Genomic DNA, 13,091 nt, shown 5'->3' with positions numbered 1-13,091 from the left:
AAAAAGAAAACACTATGGAAAAAAATATAACAAGGGAGAAATAAACTGTAATTCAGAACAGCGAAAACCCAAAGCAACCCTCCTCTTTAGGTATCGTTTGGGCTCCTAATGATCTCTGTCTCTCTCTCATTGCGGCTTGAAGAAGAGGCGGTGGGGCGGGGCGGATGGCACACATACCCGCCTGGCGCGCGCACCTCGCTCCCCCCAGTGCGCAGGGCGCGTTTCTTGCGCGCCTCGCCTAGCCGCAGCATCTCCTCGGATCGCCGCTACGAGGCGAGCTGGAGCTCTTTGGCCGGCGGCAGCCCGGATGTAACAGCAGCAGCAGCAGCAGCAACATCAGAGCCGGAGCTGCCGAGCTGTGGTGCTGCCTTGCCTCCTTGCTAGTGACAAGCCTCGGCGAGCACGAACATGGCGCTCGGAGCGATGTAACGGAGGCGCCGGGGCGGCCGGAGCTCGCTTGCCAACCAGCCAGCAGCCTTTAGGTAAGCGCGACAGGCTTCCGCGGGGATGGGGAGGAAGGCTGGTTCCAGCGCGAGGACCATTCTCAGCCGCAGCATCCCGAGGGCCAGCGGGCAGCATCGGTAGCCTCTACCTGGAGAGGATGTGGGATGGGAGGATGGAGGATGGAGGAGAGAGGGTACCCCGGGTTGCCACTGCCTTTGTCAGCTTCCTCGGGGGACGGAAGAGCCTCGCTCTCCCGAAGGCAGCGCTGACTCCCTTTTTCTAGAGGGAAGATGCGCTCTTGGAAGGATGGGAGGCATCTGTGGGTGTGGAAGACTGTGGAGTGTGTAGATTAGAGGCTATCCCAGCTCTCTCATTTCCAGCATGGTCTGAGCTGCCAAAGAAGCACCCCCTCACCCCTGCAAAAAAATAAAAAAATATATAAAAATACCAGGGCTCTTTAGTGAGGGATGTGCCCGTGCGTTTTTGGGTAGGGCTGTTGTGCACATGATGTCTCAGGGACCGGACATTATCTGTTTGCAGAAATCTGCATGCTTCGGTAGGATTGTCCACAGAGTTGGCCACATGCAGCATGCATACATGTGTGCGCGCATGCACACACACACACCCCAGCGAGCATGTTTTTGGGTGTGGGTGTGCTGGGCGGGGAGGGGAGGGGAGGGGGAGATTTAAGGAACTGCTGTGACTGCTTGCATGGAGAGCGTGGCGATTCTCTGGTCTTGCAGATTAAAGGCGCGGTTCGAAACTGGGGAAATTTAATATTCTCCATGTGTGTGTTGTGCAGTAAGCCCTGCTGTGACCTTGTCATTTTAGATGTTGAGGAGGTAGGAAACACAGGAAAAAAACCCCGCCACCTTCCCAAACCTAGTGAAACAATGCCCTCTTTTAAGAATCTGATGAAGAGTACTTCTCAACTGCAAGCTGCTAGTTCTTTTGATTTGATACTCTTGCTTATTTTACAATGATGACACATGGCTGGCATTTTTTTAAAAAAAATGTGTTTTATTTAATGTCTGCACCCCCTTGTTCATAAAACAAGGTGAGATAAAAATGTAAACGTCCAAGTCAGATAAATATTGGAAATATTGTTTGGACAGCTGAGTGATTTCAAGAAAGGAAATAGGACTCTTGTGTCTATTTTAGAGAACTTTGCATAACAGCAAGACAAGATAATCTCTCACTAAGTAGAACACGTATTATTTTACTCTCCTGTACAGGTTTACTCAAAAGTAATTCTCAGTGTGTTCAATGAGGCTTACTCTGAGGTAAATGTGCATAGGATCACACCCTTCATCAACTGCTTAAGAAACACAGCAAACAGATAGATTCACTTCTGTAGTTATTTTTATATAATACTACATCGATGATGAGTTAAAAGAGAACATTGGGAGCAAGTTTTGTTTCAAGCTTAAGAATCAACTTTTCTTTAGGAGACGAATATTGCACAGGAGTTTAGTCTAAGAATAGCTCATTGAGAGAGCATGAGCCACAATGTATGCACTGGGCAGGGTATTCTGGAGCCTTGCCAATGAAATCAATAGACGATCACACCAAGTCTATGATTATGCTGACTTTTTTTTTTTTAATGCACTTCCAAGCTTCTTAGGTCTGCCATTGTTTTATGTAAAGTGTAAAAGCTGTTTTTGATATTTGCTGCTTCTTTTATCTCACTCTTCATGTGATACCTAATTATCACTGGATGTGATGGTTTGGGTTTTAGAACAGTATCCTTTTCTCTTTTTTTAAAGTCTAAGTTACTTCTGAATAATTTATCCCTGAGGTAGGGTTGGGAGAAAACCACAACTGTATCGCAACTGACCTTGTTTTAGAAAGATACAAGGCTGTAGACAGCAAGACAGTGGAATGACAAAAGGAAATTAGTGCTGGCAAAGGAATGTCATGGTGATCTCTCATTGTGATAATTCCAAAATGCATAGTAGGGCAATACCTTTATTAGGCCAACTCCAGTGCCACATAACATTTGGGGAAGAAGCCAATTTTGCTTTAAAAAAACACACAAAACAAACAAAAAAAAAAAACAAAAAAAAAAACAGAAGGTGGGAGCCTGTGGTTATCCACATGTTGTTAACTCTTTTTTATGAAATAATTTTTATTTTGTTTTACAAGTATAAAATTATAACAATACCACCATACACATCCATATTTAAAGATTCCTCTGAATCTCTGGCCTTCCCATTTTCCCCTCCATGGGTCCTATTGTCAATCTTTTCAACTCCATATTATTCAGTACTCCATATTTTATATCACTACACTATCTCCATAGTACTTGCTACATTACAAGTGTTATCGCAATCCTGCTAATGTTTTCATCTGCTTACAGTGTTCTCCAAGATAAATTATCTCTCCCCCCCCATTCTTTATTAAAGTTTGGGTCTTCTTGGTTCCTGAGCTTTCTGGTCAGTTTTGTCATCTCAGCATAGTCCAACAGTTTAATTTGCCATTCTTCTCTGGTAGGGACTTTATCTTCTTTCCATCTCTGGGCTAGTAACATCCATGCAGCTGCTGTTGCGTACATAAACAGTCTTTTCTGCTCTTTTGGAATGTCAGCACCTAAAATTACTAATAGAAAAGCCTTTTAAATAAATAAAATTTTAAATAAAAGTTAATTTAAACATTTTTTCAACTCATTATATATCATTTCCCATAACATATCATTGTTATGTTACAGGACCACCACATATGATAAAAGGCGCCTTCTTTTTCTTTACATTTCCAGCAGATATTTGTACCTGTTATACATTTTTGCTAGTTTTGTTGTTGTTTAGTCATTTAGTCGTGTCTGACTCTTCGTGACCCCATGGACCAGAGCACGCCAGGCACGCCTGTCTTCCACTGCCTCCCGCAGTTTGGTCAAACTCATGATAGTAGCTTCGAGAACACTGTCCAACCATCTCATCCTCTGTCGTCCCCTTCTCTTTGTGCCCTCCATCTTTCCCAACATCAGGGTCTTTTCCAGGGAGTCTTCTCTTCTCATGAGGTGGCCAAAGTATTGGAGCCTCAGCTTCAAGATCTGTCCTTCCAGTGAGCACTCAGGGCTGATTTCCTTAGGAATAGGTATGTTTGATCTTCTTGCAGTCCATGGGACTCTCAAGAGTCTCCTCCAGCACCATAATTCAAAGCATCAATTATTCAGCGATCAGCCTTCTTTATGGTCCAGCTCTCACTTCCATACATCACTACTGGGAAAACCATAGCTTTAACTATACGGACCTTTGTCAGCAAGGTGATGTCTCTGCTTTTTAAGATGCTGTCTAGGTTTACTAGGAGTCAAATACCACCGGCACAACATTTACATATAGTTTTCTATATGAATACATTGCCCATACTGTGGTTGATGGGAATCAGAATTCAACAACTGGAGGGCCACATCTTTTATACCTCTGCCATAAAAGTTTGCATTAGGGCTTCTCCACGCTTTTCCCCATTTGCCCCACTGCTTGCTCCTGGGGAAGCCCTCTCTTGACCACTGAATTGGAGCAAATGTCAACCATTTGCTCCAATTGATGTTTCCTTTGATTCGGCAGTAAAGAGTGGGTTTCCCCAAGGAAAGCGCAGGATAAAGGGAAAACTCCATGCCTAGAAAGCAACCTGGGATAAGCGTAAGACCTCTCAGACCTGTGGACAAGCAGAAGTATTAGTCTCAGTCTTAAAACGGAGTGCAGATTAATTTATCTTAGGTGGTATACAGGTTTAAGGTTACACTCTGGTTTGTTTGGATAAAGAAACAGACAATGGCCAGTTCCTTGTTTTCTAGAACACAGAATCCGGCAGTATAGAGTGTTTGATGACAGGAAACAGGATTTTAGTTTTCTTATCAGATGTGGTGGTCTTGTAGTAAGGTTAAAGCTTATTGGGAAATGATATATAATGAAATGAAAAGGATGTTTCTTTGGGGAATTATAGGGACAGAACTACCTAAAATGTATAGAAACCTATTCATGTATGCCACTACAGCGGCAAGACTGTTACTTGTCCCAAAATGGAAAGAAGCAGAAGTACCAGCAAAGGAAAAATGGATACAAAACCTTATGGAATATGCAGAAATGGTGAAACTTACCGGAAGAATGAGAAATTGAGTTAAACATATTTTATTTTTTTTAAGAAAAGAATGGAAATGGTTTATTGAATATTTACAGATAAATTATAAACACATAAAAACACTGGCAGGATTCTTGTAATAACCTGCAGTTTTATAAGAGTATATATTTAAAGGAGATGAATAAATGAGTAAATTAAGTTAATTTGGATATGCAGAAGATATTAAAAATATATTTAAGGAACCACAGAAAGAGGGGGAAGGATGTCAAGTACTGAAATGTCAAACTGATTGTAAAATTAGTGAAATGTATAAACTTGAAAACTACAGTCATACCTCGGGTTGAAGTCGCTTCAGGTTGAGCGTTTTCAGGTTACGCTCCGTGGCAACCTGGAAGTAACGGAATGCTTTACTTCCGGGTTTCGCCTCTTGCGCATGCGCAGACACTCAAAATGACATCACACACATGCGCAGAAGTGGCGAATTGCGACCCCCGCACGTGCAGACGCGCAGACGTGGGTTGCATTTGCTTGAGGATACGAACGGGGCTCCGGAACGGTACCACTGTAATAATAATAATAATAATAATAATAATAATAATAATAATAGCACAGGACTGAGATTTTAGTTTTCTATATACTCCATGTGTGAGTATTCAAATTACAAGAACACCCATTTGCAGTCAAGTGCTACAGTCAAGTCACAAGTTTGCAACCTCACTGAGCATTAGGTCATCATTGCCCACCCCAGTGTAGATGTCTGTGTCATATGTTAAAAATGCAATGATTTGGGATCTTATGGGCTCAAAAATATTAATGCAGGGATTTCCTTATTTCTCTTTTGCATTCAGGAGACTTTCTGTCATGATGTTGTCAAAGTCTTCTCTATGCTTATGGAGAGACCAGGAAAAGCTCAGCCCTTTGAAATCATGAAAGCTGATATCATTGCTATACAAGCTGGCGTTCACAGAGGCCTATGTTTTCCCCTCTCTTTAAATGGGTGAAGGGAAGAAGTATCGCCAATCACTGGTTGCTGGGGAAGTTTCATTGCCTCTTTTCAACAGGCAACAAAAGTTTTCGAAGCTTCACAGGAGTTCTAAGGTCTGCAAGAGGCTTGAGTGATCACATACCCCCCAACATTACTCCATTGAAAACAGGGACATCGTATTCCTTAACAGTGTTCAAAACTCCCATTGTTCTAGGCACATTTTGCGACAGGGAATTTCATTAGCACAAACAGTTTCTGAGCTCTGGGTGACTAAGATTTCAGATTAAAACTGCAGATTGGAAGGAAAGGAGGACCTTTTTCTGCCTCCCCACTTCCAGCTACTCTTTGATGACTGGAGAAGAGACCTTCTTAAGAATATTAGGGGGGCGGGCAGGGGAAGTACTAGACCATGTGAAAAATGAACATAATATTTTAGCTGCAGTTCATTCATTTTCAGCTTTGTACAGTGGTACCTCAGTGTACAGTGGTACAGTGGGACGCGGGTGGCGCTGTGGGTAAAACCTCAGTGCCTAGGACTTGCCGATCGTCAGGTCGGCGGTTCGAATCCCCGCGGCGGGGCGAGCTCCCGTTGCTCGGTCCCAGCGCCTGCCAACCTAGCAGTTCGAAAGCACCCCCGGGTGCAAGTAGATAAATAGGGACCGCTTACTAGCGGGAAGGTAAACGGCTTTTACGTGTGCTGTGCTGGCTCGCCAGATGCAGCTTGTCATGCTGGCCACGTGACCCGGAAGTGTCTTCGGACAGCGCTGGCCTCCGGCCTCTTAAGCGAGATGGGCGCACAACCCCAGAGTCGGACACGACTGGCCCGTACGGGCAGGGGTACCTTTACCTTTACCTTACAGTGGTACCTCAGGTTAAGTACTTAATTCGTTCCAGAGGTCCGTTCTTAACCTGAAACTGTTCTTAACCTGTAGCACCACTTTAGCTAATGGGGCTTCCCACTGCTGCCGCGCCGCCACCACACAATTTTTGTTCTCATCCTGAAGCAAAGTTCTTAACCTGAGGTACTATTTCTGGGTTAGCGGAGTCTGTAACCTGAAGCGTATGTAACCCGAGGTACCACTGTATTCGTGTTATAAAAAAGCATGCCTAGACATTCTGTTGTTGCACCCATAACCTAGGTTTAAGGTGCCATTTAGCTCCTAGCTTTCATATCTCAGTTTCTAGCACTGTTCCTTAACAACAACAACAACAACAATTTTATTATTTATACTCCTCCCATCTCACTGCGCTGCCCCAACCACTCTGGGCAGCTTATAACATATATAAAAACACAATAAAACATGAAACATTGAAAAACTTCCCAATTCAGTGCTGCCTCCCTCAGATGTCTCCTAAAGGTTGCATAGTTACTCATCTCCTTGGTTTGGGGGGGTCACATAACTGCATACCCTCCAACATTTCTCCGATGGAAATAGGGATGTCCTATGGGAAAGTGGGACATTCCAGGACCAAATCAGAACCCAGGATGGCTTCTGTAAATCTGCGACTGTCCCTGGAAAATAGAGACACTTGGAGGGTTTGTGATTGGGCTTTGGGTGTATTAGAGACATTGATAGGTTTTTTTTGGGGGGGGAAGTATCACTCCTTTTAAAAGATGTGATCTAGGACCTCTTAAACTTGGTGCTCTGTCTAGCACCTGGTGGCGATGGACTGTATTGCATGCTTTCCAGGATGCAGGTGGCTCAGTGGTCTAAACCACTGAGCCTCTTGGGCTTGTCAATCAGAAGGTCTGCGATTCGAATCCCCGCGATGGGGTGAGCTCCTGTTGCTCTGTCCCAGCTCCTGCCAACCTAGCAGTTCAAAAGCACACCAGTGCAAGTAGCTAAATAGGTACTGCTGCTGCAGGAAGGTAAACGGTGTTTCCATGCACTCTGGTTTCCATCACGGTGTCCATGATTGCAGTCATGGGATTTTTGTCTATCACATGATGGTGTATGTTTTGACGGGCTGAAGAAAGCCTTTGAAGCTCCGGAACGAATGACCAGGAGGGAGAGAACATGCCAGTCAGGCATGTGTCTCTACTAGGGTCCTACTCGTATGTCGGACGAGCTCCTGACAGATAAATGGTGTTTCCATGCACGCTGGTTTCCATCATTGTGTCCCATTGTGCCAGAAGCAGTTTAGTCTTGCTAGCCACATGACCCAGAAAACAAATTCCGGCTCCCTCGTCCTGAAAGTGATATGAACGCTGCAATCCCATAGTCACCTCTGACTGGACTTAACTGTCCAGGGGTCCTTTACCATATATATATATATATATATATATATATATATATATATATATTGCTTTCGCATTAAACCACTGCTTAGGGCAGCAATGGGGAGCTTGCTCCCCTTCATATGCCATTGGACTCAGCCCATGCTCAGGGATGATGGGATTTGCTGTTCGACATCAACCCGAGGGGAGAAAATTCCCCTACCCTTGCCTTGGGGTTTCTTCCTCCCCCCTTCAGAGCCCTTTATCAGGCATTGCTTGCCTTTGGCTTTGGGCTGGAAGCCAGTTTATGCCTTCCTTGTCAGCATGCAGCGTCCTTCTTTCACATTGGGATTCTGCAAGTTTGCTTCAGCTGGGCGTATTTGGGATTCACACATGGCTACTTCCATGAACTGGCAATTCTTAGTTCTTGGGGGTAACCTTTTGCCTTCTGCCTTCAACACGTAGCCAATCCTGTGGTTTGTGCATTTTCATTTAAGCGCTGCACCAAGTCTGTGCAGCTCTGATAAGTGAGTTAAAGCCTCACCCAAACATGTAACACAGCAAGGCGATGTCTCTCATTGTCTCCACCATCGGCTATGTCCTGTATGTTGCAGTGAGCTCTCATGAATTACAATTACAATCCTATGGTCAGTTATACATACACTTTATTGATTCAACAGCATCTGTCCAATACAGTGGTACCTCGGGTTACATACGCTTCAGGTTACATACTCCGCTAACCCAGAAATAGTGCTTCAGGTTAAGAACTTTGCTTCAGGATGAGAAGAGAAATTGTGCTCCGGTGGCGCGGCAGCAGCAGGAGGCCCCATTAGCTAAAGTGGTGCTTCAGGTTAAGAACAGTTTCAGGTTAAGTACGGACCTCCGGAACGAATTAAGTACTTAACCCGAGGTACCACTGTATACGGTTATGGTGAACTTGTTTTCAGATTGTAAATTCTTGTCTAGAGAAAGCAGCACCATCCATTTTGTTGGGAGCTGCCCAGAGTGGCTGGGGAAACCCAGCCAGATGGGCAGGATATGAATAAATTATTATTATTATTATTATTATTATTATTATTATTATTATTATTATTCCACACACTAGAGGAAAATATCAGTGGGCCTGGGGAAGTACCAAATATATCTGGGTGGGAGAACAAGAATCCCTAAACACCAACAGCCCAATGAGAGCCTGATTTAAATGGTGGTCACACAATGACTGGTGAGGGAGAAATAAAAAACTGGGGGGGGGGGGATGAAATGGAATATCCTGAAAAAGGGCATGGCTGGTTGGAACTCTGATCAGGAGCACTCTACACTGCAAGATTTTGTTGCAGGTCCCACTTGCACTTACAAAATTTGGATGCACCTAACTGTTAAAAAGTCTCCTCTAGGAAACCTGTTGTATAGATGTCAAGGTTCGTGTCTGGAGCAGGTCTGGGATGACTCGCAAGGTGGTTGTGAAGTAAGCTCTTTATTCAAGGAAGCAAAACAGCTCAGGCCTAGTGAGCACAGGAACTCTTCCCAGCAGATCTTGCTCCTATGAGGCAGTTGTGAGGCAGCTTCCTGACTCTATTCCTTCCCAAGCAGCCTGAGACTCTGACACCTTGTGTGTCTCTTCTCCACCCTCTTCTGTAAGTTCTGGGAGGCCAGGGGGACAGGGGAGCTAGTCACAGCAGGAGGGGCATACCTCCTGGTTGTTTCTTCAGCAGCCTGCCTCATCTGTGCCTCTTGGCCCTTCTCCTCTCCAGCCTCTGCTTCTGCCTCTGCCTCTGCACTGCTCTCTGCCACCGACTCTTCCTGCTCACTAAACGCTGTTACCTCTTCAACTTCCGGCACCTGCTCCTCCCAGTCTGCTCCCACTGACCAATTATCATTGTCCCACCACCAACCCACTGCCTCTGAGCCTTCTTCCCTTGAGGGTTCCCTAGCTAGTGCCTCCCACCGCTCCTCTATATCCAGCCAGTCCATGACAATAGAACATACATCCTGTTATGTTCGCACCAAGTTTACTTGGAGGTTAGGCTCTGCATAGCCTTTGTGGAACATGCATTCTGATTTGTTTGAGGAGCAGCTATGCATCAGGGAACATTCCTCCTGATTTGCTTGTGGCAGGTTGATATGCCTTCCCATTATTCATTCAACCCACATTTTTCAGTGGCTTTCCACACTAGTTTCCTAACTGCAAAAGCTCCTTTAAAAATGGTTTTGTTGTGCTGGGAGGACAGAGCACTGCTGATTTTAATTAGTTTGATTTTAATTATTTGTTATTTTTCAGATGCTATTAGGTGCATTTGAGAAAACCACTGTTCCAACAATATATTGTATAAAACAAACAACTTGCCTTGGTATTTATACAGATTTGTTTCATGCTGAATAATAAAGTTTAATCATTTTTAAATTCCAAAATATCCCTGTTTTCAACTTGCGTTTTACTGATTATTTTAAGGCTTGTTTTATTTTATTTTTTGTAAACCACTTGGAGATTCCGTTTCCAATCAAATAGTTCATAGATATTGTTAAATTAAACTAAATAAAAATAAGTGCAAAAGTGAAATAGATAAAAACAATTGTGCAAAGCTAGACTTCCAGCATGTGGTTGAGTTCTTCCCATGAAATAGTGACAGTATGGAGGCACTCAGAGTGTTAGAACCTGTTTAAAAATAGCAGCTGCATAAAAAAAAGTAGACAACTATCCATATCTTCTGAATTGCTAAGCTCATTTTTTATAACACGGTTGCCTTCTGGAAACCTTTGCAGCAGACTTTTTTCTACCTTGTTTTTCTGGTTGTCCTGAATTTTGGGCAAGATCTCTGCAAATGCTCCACTTCTCCTTAGGCTTGAAGACCTCCACTTTGTATTGATTGGGAGTCTGATGTTGACATCTGACTAGAGTAAGCATGTGGATTTCAATTTTTTTTTTGCTCTAAGTCCTGTGATAATTGTGATAATGATCAAATGTTGACTGTAGAGACATGAGTAACTGGAGAAGAGGTATTTAGATGGTTTGTCTAGCTCATGACAAGCTCGGGACCTCTAAAGCAAAGCAAGTGCACCTATCTTTTACTGTTAAGTGTTGGAAGGTTTGCCATGTTTTTTAAGGGGTCTGTTCTGTGTCTCCTGGAGCTATCCATTCCTCTTATCGCTCTGCCTTTGAGTTGGCTGGCTTCCATATGCAGTGGCTCACAGTCAAGTTAACTTCTTGCCCTCCAATTGTCCTTTCCCTTCTGGCTTCTCCTTTCTCTCTCCCACAATGTGTTTGCAAGTTCCTGCTCTTATCTGCTGCAGCACTTCTCTAGAAAGAGCGTTACTGGATGAATGCTGAAGCCCAGCTGAAATAGCAGGATTCCAATGGCTGGGACTAATGGAAATCAGCACAATACTGTTATCAGGCCTGCATAACTTATGACCACATGGAACACGGCTCCCCAGATATGCCTGGTGGCTCAGTAGGGTCTCACTAAAATAATATTGCGGAGTTGGGAAAAATTGAGAAAAGGACAACTGAAAGGGGACATGTCATGACAGAAGTTTATAAAGTTATGCGTAGCATGGAGGAAGTGTGAAAAGAATAGCTTTTCTCTCTTCAATACATTTTTTTAAAAAAATAAATTTATTTATTTGGTTTTTCAGATTACAAATTTACAGTCACATGTCCAACATACAACATAAAAACAAGATTCCAATGAATCTTTTGGACTCCCCCCTCCCCTTTGTGGGTTCTATTGTTAATCATTTCCTCCTGCATCTTTTATAATAATCCAAATCTTTTATCTCTCCATTGTATCCAAAATTCAGCATTAAACTACAAGTGATACTCCAATCTGACTAACAATTTTAACTGTTTACAATGGTCTTTAAGATAAGTTATAATTTTCCCCCATTCCTTATTAAAATTTTGGTCTTCCTGATTTCTGATTCTTCCAATCATTTTAGCCATTTTGGCATAATCTATCAATTTGATCTGCTATTCTTCTCTGGTTGGGACTTTATCTTCTTTCCATCTCTGGGCCAATAACATCTGTGCAGCCGTGGTCACATACATAAATAGTCTTTTCTGCTCCCTTGGGATTTTGGCACGTACTCTTCAAAACATTGTGGACATCCAATGAAACATATACCCTCCAACAGTTCTCCGATGAAAATAGGGATGTCCTATTCAATTGTTCTTGTTGTTGGTACCCCAGCCACCTGACTGGGTTGCATTATATTCTTCTTCTTTAGCGATCACTCATAGCCGAGTAAGATTCTCTTCCATAAACACGGTTTTAACACTGAGTCTGTAAGTGACTGTGGAGGCCAATTCTGGATCCACACGTCCTTCCACAGTGGGCACATAGGTTTCTGGGCGGGAGTTGATCACAGTGAGGGTTTCCCAAGCATGCCTTCCTCTTAGTATGTTTCTCCCTTTAGTCCTGAGTTTGAGTATCTTCAAAGTCCAGGACACCTTTGGTAAAGGCTGTATCCCAACAAGAGCACTCACAGGCCTGTGTTTCCCAGATGTCGGTGTTTATGCTACATTTTAAAAAAATTGCCTTGAGAGAATCTTTAAACCTCTTTTGTTGACCACCAGCATTACGCTTTCCATTTTTAAGTTTGGAATAGAGTAGTTGTTTTGGAAGATGATGATCAGGCACAACATGACCAGTCAAATGAAGTTGATGTTGAAGAATCATTGCTTTGACATTGGTGATCTTTGCTTCTTCCAGTACACTGGCATTAGTTCGCCTGTCTTCCCAAGCGATGGACGCTTTCAAGGAGTTGCATTATATTATAGTTAGACTTTGATTGGAGCAATCCTTAATATGCCTGTAATGTTATTCCTATTTTGCCCATGGGGCAAGGGCAGGGGAAATAAGATTTGAACTAGCAGGCAGAGGGTAAACTAGTATCGCAAGTTTCTTAAAGCAGAGATGGAGACTCTGTGGTGCGTCTGGAGACATTTTGGACCATTTGCTATCCTGGCTAGGGTTGATAGGAGCTGGGAGTCCAACAACAGCTGGAAGAGTAGAGGTTCTTCATCCAGGTCTTAAATGCATTTATGTGGGGTTTGTTGTCTGCTTGTTTGGTTGTACAGTGGTACCTCTGGTTGCAAACGGGATCCATTCTGGAGGCCCGTTCACAACATGAAAAGCCCGCAACCTGAAGTGCCGTATCTGCGTGGTGTGATTTGGTGCTTGTGCACATGTGTGAAGCACGACTTAGTGCTTCTGCGCATGCACAAGCGGCGAAACCCGGAAGTAACCCTTTCCAGTACTTCCGGGTCACAGCGGGATGCAACCTGAAAGAAAGTACAGTGGTACCTCAGGTTACATACGCTTCAGGTTACATACGCTTCAGGTTACAGACTCCACTAACCCAGAAATA

General features: G+C 43.6%; 1 protein-coding gene across 3 annotated transcripts in view; it reads left to right on the top strand.

Moving 5' to 3' along the window:
- The first annotated feature begins 254 nt into the window (after positions 1-254).
- Positions 255-13,091, top strand: part of PAK5 (p21 (RAC1) activated kinase 5) — a 125,295-nt gene continuing 112,458 nt past the window's right edge. For all 3 annotated transcript variants that reach the window (XM_083606858.1, XM_083606857.1, XM_083606855.1), the window contains exon 1: positions 255-482. The gene's annotated coding sequence lies outside the window, so the exon portion shown is untranslated. The remainder of the gene's footprint in view (positions 483-13,091) is intronic.

Source organism: Podarcis filfolensis (genome assembly GCF_964270895.1).
Source record: "Podarcis filfolensis genome assembly, chromosome: 3".
Lineage (NCBI taxonomy): Eukaryota > Metazoa > Chordata > Lepidosauria > Squamata > Lacertidae > Podarcis > Podarcis filfolensis.
This window is presented reverse-complemented; position numbering and strand designations above follow the sequence as displayed.